The sequence below is a fragment of the Myotis nattereri genome (assembly GCF_964212035.1).
Source record: "Myotis nattereri genome assembly, chromosome: 19".
Taxonomy (NCBI): domain Eukaryota; kingdom Metazoa; phylum Chordata; class Mammalia; order Chiroptera; family Vespertilionidae; genus Myotis; species Myotis nattereri.
In genome coordinates this window covers 5,670,700-5,683,157 of record NC_138095.1, presented here as the reverse complement: position 1 = coordinate 5,683,157, position 12,458 = coordinate 5,670,700, and the positions used below count along the sequence as shown (strand labels likewise).

The 12,458-nt window shown below is 48.7% G+C and overlaps 2 protein-coding genes across 2 annotated transcripts in view; both read left to right on the top strand.

Annotated features, from left to right (window-relative positions):
- The window catches only part of SUDS3 (SDS3 homolog, SIN3A corepressor complex component), a 262,755-nt gene extending 255,718 nt beyond the window's left edge, over positions 1–7,037 (top strand). Inside the window, exon 15 of the transcript XR_013997218.1 lies at positions 6,861–7,037. The gene's annotated coding sequence lies outside the window, so the exon portion shown is untranslated. The remainder of the gene's footprint in view (positions 1–6,860) is intronic.
- SRRM4 (serine/arginine repetitive matrix 4) overlaps positions 1–12,458 on the top strand; it is a 356,297-nt gene that overhangs the window by 138,634 nt on the left and 205,205 nt on the right. The window lies entirely within an intron of this gene.

Sequence of the window (12,458 nt, the reverse complement as noted above, 5' to 3'; positions counted from 1 at the left end):
TTGACTCCCGGTAGATGGTTTGAGAAAGAGTGGGTTAAACACAACTGTTTCAGAGTCAGAGATGAGAATTGGAATCCAAGATCCCGTTACCATCTGTGCAGAGTAGGGTCTTTTGGGGCCTCTGTTTCCACATCTGAAAAAATGGAAAAAAAAAAGGGCTGAAAGAAGGACTGGGTTATCAGAAGAAGTATGGAAGAAAACTCATTTTAGGTAATAATTCAAAATATTTTCCTATTATATGGAGAGAACACACTGTAAATAATAAGATTAACTCATTTATTGAGTGCATGCTGTGTGCCAGGCACAGAAGAACTTTAATTACGTTAACAATGTAATTCTCCTAATAACTTTATTAGGTAGGTACTATTAAGTAGGTGCTAATATTATGCTGGTTTTAAGGATATTGGCTAATTTACTCAATAAGATGTTTATTAAATGAGTTTGAATTTCTCAGTAAAATAGGATTAGTTGGCTTATTCCTTGAAATATTTATTGAGTATCTACTATGTCCTAATCAATGTGTTACTAGTAAATTCTGGAACTGTGTTGGTAAGCAAAATTAGCCACAGTCCTTGCTCTCATGGAAATTAGAGTTTAGACAGGGAGGCAGACCATAATAAAATAATCTCAAAAATGGGTGAATTGTAACAAAATGAACCAACTGTGAAGGACGAGGATCTGCTCCTGTGAGAACATCTAATAAGACTTGGAGGAGTGACCTGCTCTGAGATCTAAGGAGGTGCTGGAATTAAACGAGGGGGAGGGAATGGGGGTGTGGGCATTCTAGGCAGAGGGAGCAGCCCTTGCAAAGGTCTGTAGTGGGAGGAACATGGCATGTGCATGAGGCCCCCCCCCCCCTTTACCTATTTCCATCTTTGACTCTGGTCCCAGAAAGTGATAAGGATCAGGGCCTTTTCTCAGCAGTTGGCCAACTGTTGAAGTAAGAGGACAACTGTGCTTTGTGGGGAAGAGGAAAGCTGTGGTATAGTGGGTGGAGTCATGAATATAACCCTCACTCTTATTAGAAAACTTTGTTCTAGGGGCCTGGCCAATCTCACCATGCGTCCCAGGGAGTATGAGATGAGACTCAAGTCAAAGTGAAGAGAAGAAATAACCACTTTGGATAAAACCAAAAGAACCAATGTGGTAGCCCAATTGACCACTGGTGACATGGAGAGCCTTAAGGGGACTTGTCATCTCAACTCCCGTGGAGCAATTTCGTGACACAGTACATGAATGATTGAGACAGGACCGTGGGTCTCCTGACAGGCGCCCTGGGAGCTATTACACTGGATCAGACCTGGGCCGGAGCATCTCACAATTGCAATTCCTCTCACGGTGATGAGTGTGTGTGCACATGCGAATGAATTACAGTCTGCCAAGTATTTCAACACTCCTGAAACAAAATGGAATGAAAGTGTGAGCTTTTGTAGATGTTATTGTTACTGAGACTCTGCTTCTCAGCAGAGCCGGAGGATATTCTTGTTAAAATGCCCTGTGTTCTACCAACAAGACCAGAACATGTGTTGGGATATTGCCAGACACAGGGCCTTTCTCGCTGTGTGTGAGTGTGTGTGTGGTGCATGCATATGTGTGTGTACAGAAGGGTAAACATTAGATGCACAAACAAGGGAGAAAAATCTGATTTGTAAAATATCTCAGAAATCGCCACTGGAGCCTTCTTAGCTGAGAAGTCTCCTTTCTTTGAGGAAAAAACATGAAATTGTTTCATTTTTTCCAGTAACTACCGTGAGGACGATCTGTCCCACTTCCCGCCCTCTTCCTACCTTCCTGCTCCCTGTGAAGTCTGTTGGGGTCTATAACTTTCCGTCTCCTGGTCGCCAGGCCATTTTTCAACTCCAACCTTACTTTTTTTTTTTTTTTTTTTCAAATTTCCCCTTTTGTTTCTCAGCATTGACTGGACTTAGAAGGTGGATCTGGCCTGTCTCTTACAACCCTGTACTCCACACTTTCCTGTTCCCTTTCTTTCCCCTGCTGTGTTGAGGTAAGAAGGACGAAGCAGAGAAGAAAGAGGACATTTCTTTTTATTTTTAATAGATTTTATTTTATAGAGCAGTTTTAGGTGCACAGAAAAATTGATCAGAAAGTTCTAAGAGTTCCCATGTATTCCTGTCTTCATACAGCCTCCCCCTCTAGCAACACAGTGGGACATTTGTTACAACCAGTAGCTCTGCACTGACACCCCATTATCTCCAAGTCCATAGTACACATTAGGGCTCACCCTTGGTGTTGTCCATTCCATGGTTTGGATAAACATGACATGTATCCACCATCAGTGTCATAGGGGATAGTTTCCCTGCCCTAAAAATCCTCTGCTCTGTCCGTTTATCCTTCCTCCTCCCTAATCCCTGGAACCGTGACCTTTTTACTATCTATAGTTCTGCCTTTTCTGGAATTCCATATAGTTGGAATAATATAGTCATTACAAATTGGTGCCTTTCACTGAGTAAGCTCCTTCCATTTCTTTTCATGGCCTGCTAGCTCACTTCTTCTGAGCATGGAATAATATTCCATTGGCCAGATGTACCCCTCTTTATTTATCCATTTACCTACTGAAGGACATGGTGGTTGCTTCCAGATTGGGCGATGAAGAACAAAGCTGGTAAAAACATGTGCAGGTGTTTGTGTGGCCATAAGTAGCAACTCATTTGGGTAGACATAAGGAGCATGGTTGCTGGACTTTATGGTAAGACTATGTTTAGTTTTGTGAGAAGCTGCCAAACTGCCTGCCAGAGTGAAGTGAATTTTGCATTCCTACCAGCAGTGAGTGAGAGTTCCTGTTTCTCCACATCCTCTCTAGCATTTGGTAGTGTCAGGATTTTGGATGTTTGCCATTCTAATAGGTTTGTAGGACAGAGGGAGCTGGGGTCAGATCCTGTCGGGATGCGTAGGCCGTGGCAAGGGAACCGGTTTGTATTAGGAGTGGGACGGGGGGGCTGTGAAGAGAGAAGTGACATGCTCTGTCTTCTGTCTGAAAAGGGGCCTCGGGCTGCTGTGATAGAAATAACTCAGGGAAGCAAGAGAAGCCATTTGTGGGGAGCTCATTGCAAATAACCTGGGTGAGGCATGATGGTGGCTTGGGTCAGGGTCATGGCACTGGGGCATTGGGTAGCGGCTGAACTCTGGAAATATTTTGAAAGGTCAGTTGCTGATCGGTAAAATGTGGGGTGTGATGAAAAGAGAGGAATTAAGGGTGACGCCAAGGGTTTTTGCCTGAACAATTGAATGGATGGAATTGCCATTTGCTGAGATGGGAAGGTTGGGGAGTTCAGTATCAGACTTATTAGTCTGACATGTTTATAAGGTGTCCAAACAAAGCTGTTGAGTAAGAAATTGATCCTAGGCCCATGTTGCTCAGGGAAGAGGTAAGTCAGGGATACTGTAAGCAGGGAGCAAATGTTTCCAAAGCAACGTGTAAGCGCAGCCACAGGGTGAGTGCGATGGGCTGTGGAGGCACAAGTAAGGGGCACAGACTGTGGTGCTGAGAAATGCCACTGGAGTCAGTTACCTTCAGGCTGTGACCTGAAGGTGAAGTGGGATGAGCCAGGTGAAAACAGGGGCAGAAAATAGTTTAGGCAAAGGGAATAGCCTATGCAAAGGCCCTGCGGCAAGGGAGAGCATGTTGCCATTTTGGAACTAAAAGTAGATCAATCTCACTCAGAGAAGACAATGGGGACAGGGGGAGGGGGGAGGGGGGAGCACAGGAGTGAGCGGGTGGGGTAGAGATGCACAAGCAGAGCCCTGGACGCCATGCTTTGGAGTCTGGACTCTCTCATGGGAGCCCAGGGTATGGCTGAACATTCTGAAGCAGGGCGCCTGTGTGGTCAGACTTAACATGCTTCTCCTCTAGGGAGACCTTCCCCGGGGAGCAGTGAGTCAAGTCTTGTGAGCTCATCTCCCCTGGGCCACCCCAGCCTGCCTCCTCGTCCATCCCCATTAGCTGCATTCCAACCCTCGCCAGGCATGTCACAGCTAAGTAGGTCAGGCCAGGCCGAGCAGTCCCCTAGGAACTTGGTTGTGATGGCCAGGCCCAGAGTCAGGGGTGGGGGAGTGATCTGCATGCACAGCCTGGCTCCTTGCAGGGACAGGGTGCACCGAGGGGAAAGGCAGCCTGGGGTGCTTCCCAGGGCAGCCTACACGCAGTGGCTTTCTCTTCCTTGTCAGCCATCCGTGTTCTTAAAAGGCCCCAGGCTTCGGCAGGTAAAATCGCTGAAATCTGAGGCTCCAGATAGGTGCTGACCAAGGTGATTTCACTCTGGACAGCTCTCTCTCTCTGAGTCATCAGATCATGCCAAGGAATGGCATGTGGCATTTAAAGTGCTTGTGTATGGCGTTTTCAGAGACATCTTAGACCATTTCCTTGGGCTTTCAGGAGGAGGGTGAGTCTGGATGTGGCAGATTGAGAGCAATCGGCTGAGCCTCTGAAGACCGGAGCCCCTATACTTGTCTGTCATTTACTATGTGGCCTGGGCATGTCAGTTGTCATATCAAAGCTTTCACTTCTGTACCATTAAGTTATCTAGTTAAATCTGACAACTTAGATGAAGTGTACAACTTCCCTGAAGAATATCACATACCAAAATTAGCAGAGGAAGAAATAGAAAAACCTAAATAGCCTTGTATCTATTTAAGAAATTGAATTCATAATTTAAAACCTCCCCTTGCCTCCCCTCCCCCACAACCACAGATACATTTATCAAATATTTAAGGATAAAATAATGCTGAGACTACACAAACCCTTCCAGAAAATAAAGAAAGAATTGTTAGGTCACAGGTTCGAATCCCCATCAAGGCACATACCTGGGTTGTGGGTTCGATCCCCACTCAGGTATGTGTGGAAGGCAACTGATTGATGTTTCTCTCTCACATTGATGATCCTCTCCCCCTCCCCCGTCTCCCTCCTTCACCCTCTCCCCCTCCCTCTCCCCTCGCTCTCCCCTCTCCCTTTCTCTCTAAAATCAATAAACATATCCTTGGATGAGAATTTTTTTTAAAAAAAGAATTGTTTCCAACTTGTATCATCAGGCCAATATAACTTAGATAAGAAAAGCAGATGAAAGAAAAGGGAAAAAAAGAAAAGAAATGCAGATGAGGACATTACTAACAATTCTAGATGCAAAAGTCCTTAAAAATATTATCAAATAGGATTCAGCAGCACATACAAAGGAGGAGTTGCGATCAGAGCCATGGGCACAGGGCCTTCCACTCTCCCATATCAAGCCCTTGACAGACATCACCAGTGGATCCCTCTGATTTTTCCAGCTGAATCTTTCTCACCTTAGCTCTCCAGGAAGCCCCCACCCATCAGTGACATTTGGAATGTCAGAAGAAATCTACTTGACATCATGGATCCTACCAATATAAGTCTGAGATGCTATAATTCTGTTGTGCTATTAAATTTTGAGGTCATGTATGGCAAGCATTTCCTTCTGTGAGGCATGATTTACTCCAGGCCAGACATGGAAGAGCAAAGCTCAGTGTTTTGGGTGATTCACATGAAGGAAGAAGCCATAAATATTAAATGCCTATAAGGACCAAAGCCTTGTAGGTTCTTGGCACTCCTGTATGATCAGCCCCCAAGGGTGTCATTGGCACACAATAACATCCAAGACTGCGTGTTGAATGAATGCATTTCGAAGGAAGCAGATAAGTGGTTCTGTCTTTATAGAGTTGTTATGGCTTCTGCCATTGAATCAAAGATAACCCATCACAAATGACGAAATCCAAAACCATTAGTTGGATGAATGAATGAATTCTGAAGGAGGCAGACAAGTAGTTCTGTCTTTGTAGAGGGGTATGGTTCCTGCCATGTGGCAAAGGGTAACCAGCAAGTGATGAGGCCAGGAATTGGGGTCCAAGCCAAAGGCTGCCATGTAAAGGGTGAACGTCTATAATCTGATGATTCTTATGTTACTAACTTCAACCTTGTCTCGCCTCTGAGTTGCAGACACATCTGTGCAGCTTCCTTCTTGATATGTCCACTGGATTGCTTCACAGATTTCTTGAGCTCAGATTCTATGATTGACTGTATTTCTGACCCCCAGTGTTTCCACCTCAGTGAACCCCACAACTGCCCATCCAGTTATGCAGGCCAGAAATTTGGAAGGCAGTCTGAATACCACTCCCTTCTTCACGTCCTACACCCTCATTAGCTCTCAAATATATTCGCTTTTCTCTGTCTCTCCCACCACCATCCTGGTCTGAGCTCCCCTCACATTTTCTATGTGGAAACAGATAAGTGGAAGAAACTGCAAAGCCCAAACAGAGTCAGTGCCATATACGAGCTAAGAAAAGAGGTGTCATAATATGGTCCACTGACCAAATCGGGCCCTCTGCCTGTTTGTGTAAATAAAGTTTTATTAGAACACAGCCACACTCACTTGCTTATGTGTTGTCTATGGCTGCTTTTGCACTTCAAGGACAGAGGTGAGTGTTGCAGTAGAGAACATATGGCCTACAAAGCCTAAAATATTGAATATCTGCCTCTTCACAGAAAAAAGTGTGCTGACTCTTATTAAAAGCATGACTCTGAGTCTCAGCTCCAACACATACCAGCTGTGTCAGCTCAGGAAAGTCATACACCCCTCAGAGTCTTAGTTTTCTCATCAACCAAATGGACAGAGTGATAGGATCTGCCTCTTGCTGTTGGAGGATTTAATGCACTCAATGCTTTGCACATTGCCTGCCACTAGAATATGCCTAATAAGTGATGGCTATTATTAATAAGTTAGTACTATGAACAATGAATATCAGTAATAGCACAAAGCCTTCTTTTGTGCCTTGGACAGACGTAGATACTTCCCTGGGGCCTGGCAGTAAGTTTTCTTCCTTCATCACAGACGCGGTGGCAGCCCATAGGAAACGTGTTTATCTTGAAAGCACCCGGCGGAGACGGCAAGGAAGGGGCTGAGCTGGTGGGAAGACCCCATTTCTCAAACGCAGCTTTCTGCGCGGAATTATTCAAAGGGAAACCTTATCAAGCAGCCTTCCAGCTTGGTGTCATCCATCTTCCAAAGGTAATTCAATAGCCCTTGGTAGCTGATGATTTATGGAGCCGCTGTCCGCGGGGAGGTTGCTCTTTGTATTACAGCTTGTTTTTATCAATGACCAGCAACCCGCTGGCTGGGGCCAGAAGCAACAGGCTCTGTGTTTAATCCTGTTCCCCGAGGCTGCAGTCAGCTCCAGGCCAGCAGAGGGCCGCTGGCCGCTGGGCAGATAAAGGAATCGGATCATTCGGAGCTGAGAGCTTCAGTTGTTAAGCAGGACTGCTATGTCTCCTCTACAAAGCTGCTTTAAGCCTCCAAACCTCATGTGATCAATGCCACCGTTCCCACGAGGGGAGAGACTGTCGTTGCTGCTTTACAGATGAGATGCTGAAGCTGGGAGGGGGTACTGGTCTGGTGCCTGGATTAGGAATGCACGGCAAGGGCCCTGTCTTAACAGGACGTGTGTGTGCCTTGTGAGGAGGCCTAGCGTGTGGGCCGTGCATGAGGGCTTGGCTTTTTCTCGCTGCTGCCTTATTCCGGTCATGCCAGGACAATCTTCATGGGGGATAGGACCTTGCTCTCTCATCTGTCATTTCATTCATAGCAATAGGCCTGGCATGTGACAGGTGTTTCATAAAGAATGAGTGGATGGTGCCTGGGCCTTTGCATATGTTTTTTTCCTCCCCCTGAAACATGTTTCCCATCCTCTTTGTCTGGTTAACTTCCACTTGTCCTTAATGCCACAGCTGAGATGCCATCTTGTGTCAGCCAGTGTCTAATCAGGAAAATAGAAATCATATCAGTTAATTTAATGAAGAGAATCTGATAGGGATCTGGTTAAGCCCTTATTGGGAGACGGGGTAGGTGTAAAGGGAACACTCAGGTCACAGAGAGAGTAACCACAGTGGGTTAGTTATTCATCGCTGTGTAACCAGTTACCCCACCACTTTGTAGCTTAAAACAGCTGTTCACTATCTCAGGAACCTGGGCATGGCTAGCTGGGTCTTCTGCCTCAGGGTCTCTTATAAGGCAACAATCAGGCGGCAGCTGAGGCTGGGGTCTCATCTGAAGGCTCAGCCGGGGGAGGATCTGCTTCTGAGCTCACTCAAGCGGTTATTGGCTGGATTCAATTCCTTGTGGGCTGTTGGACTGAAGCCGTCAGTTTATTACTGTCTGTTGGCTGGAGGCCTCCTCAGGTACTGGCCACCTTGGCCTCTCCATAGAGTAGCTCACAACATGGCAGCTGATTGATCAGAGCGAGCAAGCAAGACAACACCCATGAAGGAGGCCACAGTCATCGTTTAATCTCTAGAGCAGTGGTTCTCAACCTTCCTAATGTCGCGACCCTTTAATACAGTTCCTCATGTGGTGGTGACCCCCAATTTCATTGTTACAGATTGAACATAATTAAAGCATAGTGATTCATCACAAAAACAATATGTAATTATATATGTGTTTTCTGATGGTCTTAGGCGACCCCTGTGAAAGGGTTGTTCGACCCCCAAAGGGGTCTCGACTCACAGGCTGAGAACCGCTGCTCTAGAGGGACATCCCATCACCTCTGCTGTTTCCCAGTGGAAGTGAGTCCATAAGTCCTCTTGCACTCAAGGGGAGGGGATCACACAGGGCATACATATCAGGGGCTAGGTCAGAGGCTGCCCCTCTCAGGCAGAAAGACTCAGTACCTACAGGGATAGAGGACAAAGGGAGGAGGTTGGGACATTAGAATCTACTAGTAGATGTTTGGTAGGTCCCCATGGGGCTGAGACGGGCTCTGAGGGGGTGGCCCTGACCAGTTGATACAAGTGACTCTGGTGGGCCCTACAGAGGCTGTTTGTAGGAATGTGAGGAAAACAACACTTTGAAGCTGGAGCTAGCTACTGTTTCTGGAACCAACTGGCACTGCCTGGAGTTGGGGCAAGCCATTGACACAGATAGGAGCAGGATGCAAAGTGGAAGGAACAGTCCCTCTGCCCCTGGGATGGGTTGAATTCCCTCCCCCCTGAAATTCCTGTGGTGAAGCCCTAGCCGCCAGTACCTCAGAATGGGACCTTATTTGGAAATGGGGTCGTTGCAGGTGTAATTTGTTAAGGTGAGCCCTGACTCCTACATGACTGTTATAAAAAGGGGACACAGTCCACGAGAGCGTGGAGCAGAGATCAGAGTGATGTATCTGCCAGCCAAGGGACACCAGAGATGGCACAGCACCCAGAGCCAGGGAGGCCTGCAGCTGACTCCGTCTCAGCCTCAGAAGGAGCCAGCCCTGCTGACACTTGGATCTGGGACATCTCAGCCCCAGAACTGTGAGCAAAGAGCTTTATGTCGTTTAGGCTGCCCAGAGTGACGCCTCGTTAGAGCAGTGCTCGCCAACGAATGCAGCTCCTCCAGCTCTGTAGTCTCTGCCGGCATCACCCGTCTTTCGGAACCTGCAGGCATGCGTCCGGCAAAGTGGGCATAGTCACAGCCCCTGGTCACCACAGGGGCGATGGAAGGGTGGGTGTGAGGCTGGGCGTGAGAGGTACTGGCCAGCATGCACCTCTTCCGGGAAAGCCTGCTGGACTCCGCCTGTCTCCTGTGTGTGTCCCCTCGGCCCTCTGTACTGCCTTCTGTCATAGCCCTACTACCCTCTTGAACTAACTGATTGTTGGTCTGTATCTTGTCCTAGACTGTTAATTTCATGAGGGCAGGCACTCTGTCCTGTGTTCTCAGTTGTATCATCTATACTAATACAGACGATTATATGTATAACTAGAGGCCCGGTGCACAAAAATTTGTGCACTCGGGGGGAGGAGGGTCCCTCAGCCCGGCCTGTGCCCTCTCGCAGTCTGGGACCCCTCGGGAGATAATGACCTGCTGGCTTAGGCCTGCTCCCGGGTGGCAGAGGGCAGGCCCAATCCCTAGGTGCAGCCCCTGGTCGGGCTCAGAGCAGGGCCGATTGGGGAGTTGGGGTGCCGCCCCCTGTCATGCACAGAGCAGCGCGATCGGGAGGTTGTGATGCCACCCTCAGTCACGCTCAGGGTAGGGCCGATTGGGGGGTTGGGGCACCGCCCCCTGTCACACTCAAGGCAGAGTCGATGGGGAGGTTGCGGCGCCATCCCCTGTCACGCACAGAGCAGGGCCAATCAGGGGGTTGGGGTACTGCCCCCTGTCACGCACAGGGCAGGGCCAATCAGGGGGTTGAGGAGCTCCCCCTGTCACGCACAGAGCAGGGCCGATCAGGGGGTTGAGGAGCTCCCCCATGTCATGCACAGAGTAGGGCCAATAGGGGAGTTGGGGCACCGCCCCCTGTCCCACACAGAGCAGGGTGGATCAGGGGGTTGGGCGCTGCCCCCGTCATGCACAGAGCAGGGCCCATCAAGGGGGTTGGGGCTCCGTTCCCTGTCACACACAGAGCAGGGCTGATCAGGGGGTTGAGGAGCTCCCCACTGTCACTCACAGAGCAGGGCCCATCAGGGGGGTTGGCGCACCCCCCCCCATCACACACAGAGCAGGGCGGATCAGGGGGTTGGGGGCGCCGCCCTCTATCACCCACAGAGCAGGGCCGATCAGGGGGTTGGGGCACCGCCACTGTCACACTCAGGGCAGGGCCGATGGGGAGGTTATGGCTCTACCCCATCACACACAGAGCAGGGCCCGTGGGGTGGGGGGGTTGGGGCGCCGCACCCTGTCACACACAGAGCCGCAGGGCGATCAGGAGGTTGGGGAGCTCTCCCCTATCAGGCACAGAGCAGGGCTGATCAGGGGGTTGGGGCGCCTTCCCCTGTCAGGAACAGAGCAGGGCAGATAGGGAGGTTGTGGCCCCGCCCCCTGTCACACACAGAGCCACAGGGCGATCAGGGGGTTTGGGTGCTGCCCCCTATCATGCTGATCCCGGTGCCGGGAGACCTCGTGGCTCCGCTGATCCCGGTGCTGGGAGGCATATTACCCTTTTACTATATAGAATAGAGGCCTGGTGCATGGGTGGGGGCTGGCTGGTTTGCCCTGAAGGATGTCCCGGATCAGGGTGGGGGTCCCCACTGGGGTGCCTGGCCAGCCTGGATGAGGGGATGATGGCTGTTTGCAGCTGGTCACACACCCTTCAGGGTGGGGGTCCCCACTAGGGTGCCTGGCCAGTCTGGATGAGGGGCTGAGGGCTGTTTTCAGGCTGGGACTGAAGCTCCCAACTGCTTGTTTTTTTCTTTTTTTTATTCTGAGCCAGCTTTAGCTCTGAGGCTCCAGCTCTTAGGCCTCCGCTCCTGAAAGCAGGTATCTGGTTTGTTTAGGTTCTACAATCGAAACTCTGTATCAACTCCAGCTCTGATATCCTGGGCTCACTGAAAGCTGGTTTCTGGGGTTTTGTTTAGCTTCTGTTTTTGTAACTATGTTTCAAACTGCCAGCTCAGAGGCCTGCAGCGGCAGGCGGGGAACGCAGGCGGGGAACATTGGAGTCCTCCGTCACTGAAGCAAGCAAGCCTCATGTTAGTTACAAGCTGCCTGGCTGCCGGCCACCATCTTGGCTGGCAGTTAATTTGCATATCGCCCTGATTAGCCAGTGGGAAGGGTAGCGGTTGTACGCCAATTACCATGTTTCTATTTTATTACATAGGATAACCTCAGATAATTCTCGTCATAGCCCTGCACAGGAGATATTTTCATCCCCATTTGCTTATGAGAAAACAAGAGATCAGAGGACTTTGGTGGCAGATCCAGGGCTTGTGCGGACCTCCTTCTATTCTCCAACTCTATTCCCCCCACACCCCGGATTTTTAGAGCCACATACATTACAGTTTTGCATTATGCTGGGAACTGGGTTAGAACCTATCTGCATATCTTTCTCTATCTCCATATTTATGTTAGCTACATAATCACCCAATCCCATTTTATAGAGTAAGCAGGGCTGATGGAAAGCTAGAAACCAAACTTAATATTTCCTTTAAATCCAGCTCCACTGTACAGCCAGAGAGCTGAAAATCAACCACCATCCCTCCACGAAGAGCGGATTAATAGGTTGTTGATGCATCTAATGGTTTGTTTAATTGATGGCTTCTGCCATTATTAGGAGACAGGTTAGAGGGGTTTTATGACTATAAGGCCCACATCAATTAGCCCCGGAAGCAAGAATGTAAATACAAAATGCTGTTTGTTCTGTTGCCAAGCAAAGTAAGCACTATACTTGTAGCCAAAGCTTTAAGAATTTATTCTGCAAATATTTGAGCATGTATCACGTGTTTGGCACTGTTCTCATAGCTGTGTGGGATACAAAAGGGTAAGATGCATTTTGTTCCACAGGGACCTTGCAGTGTAGTTAAGGAAAAGAGATCTACATACACGCAACATTAATGAACAAAACAAGGCCATGGAGGGTAAATAGTATACTAATGGAACGGACAATAGGAAAATGGTACTTACGGGAATTCAGAGGAGGGTGTGATAATGATGATAGTAATGAAGACTTTGCTACCATTTTATTGA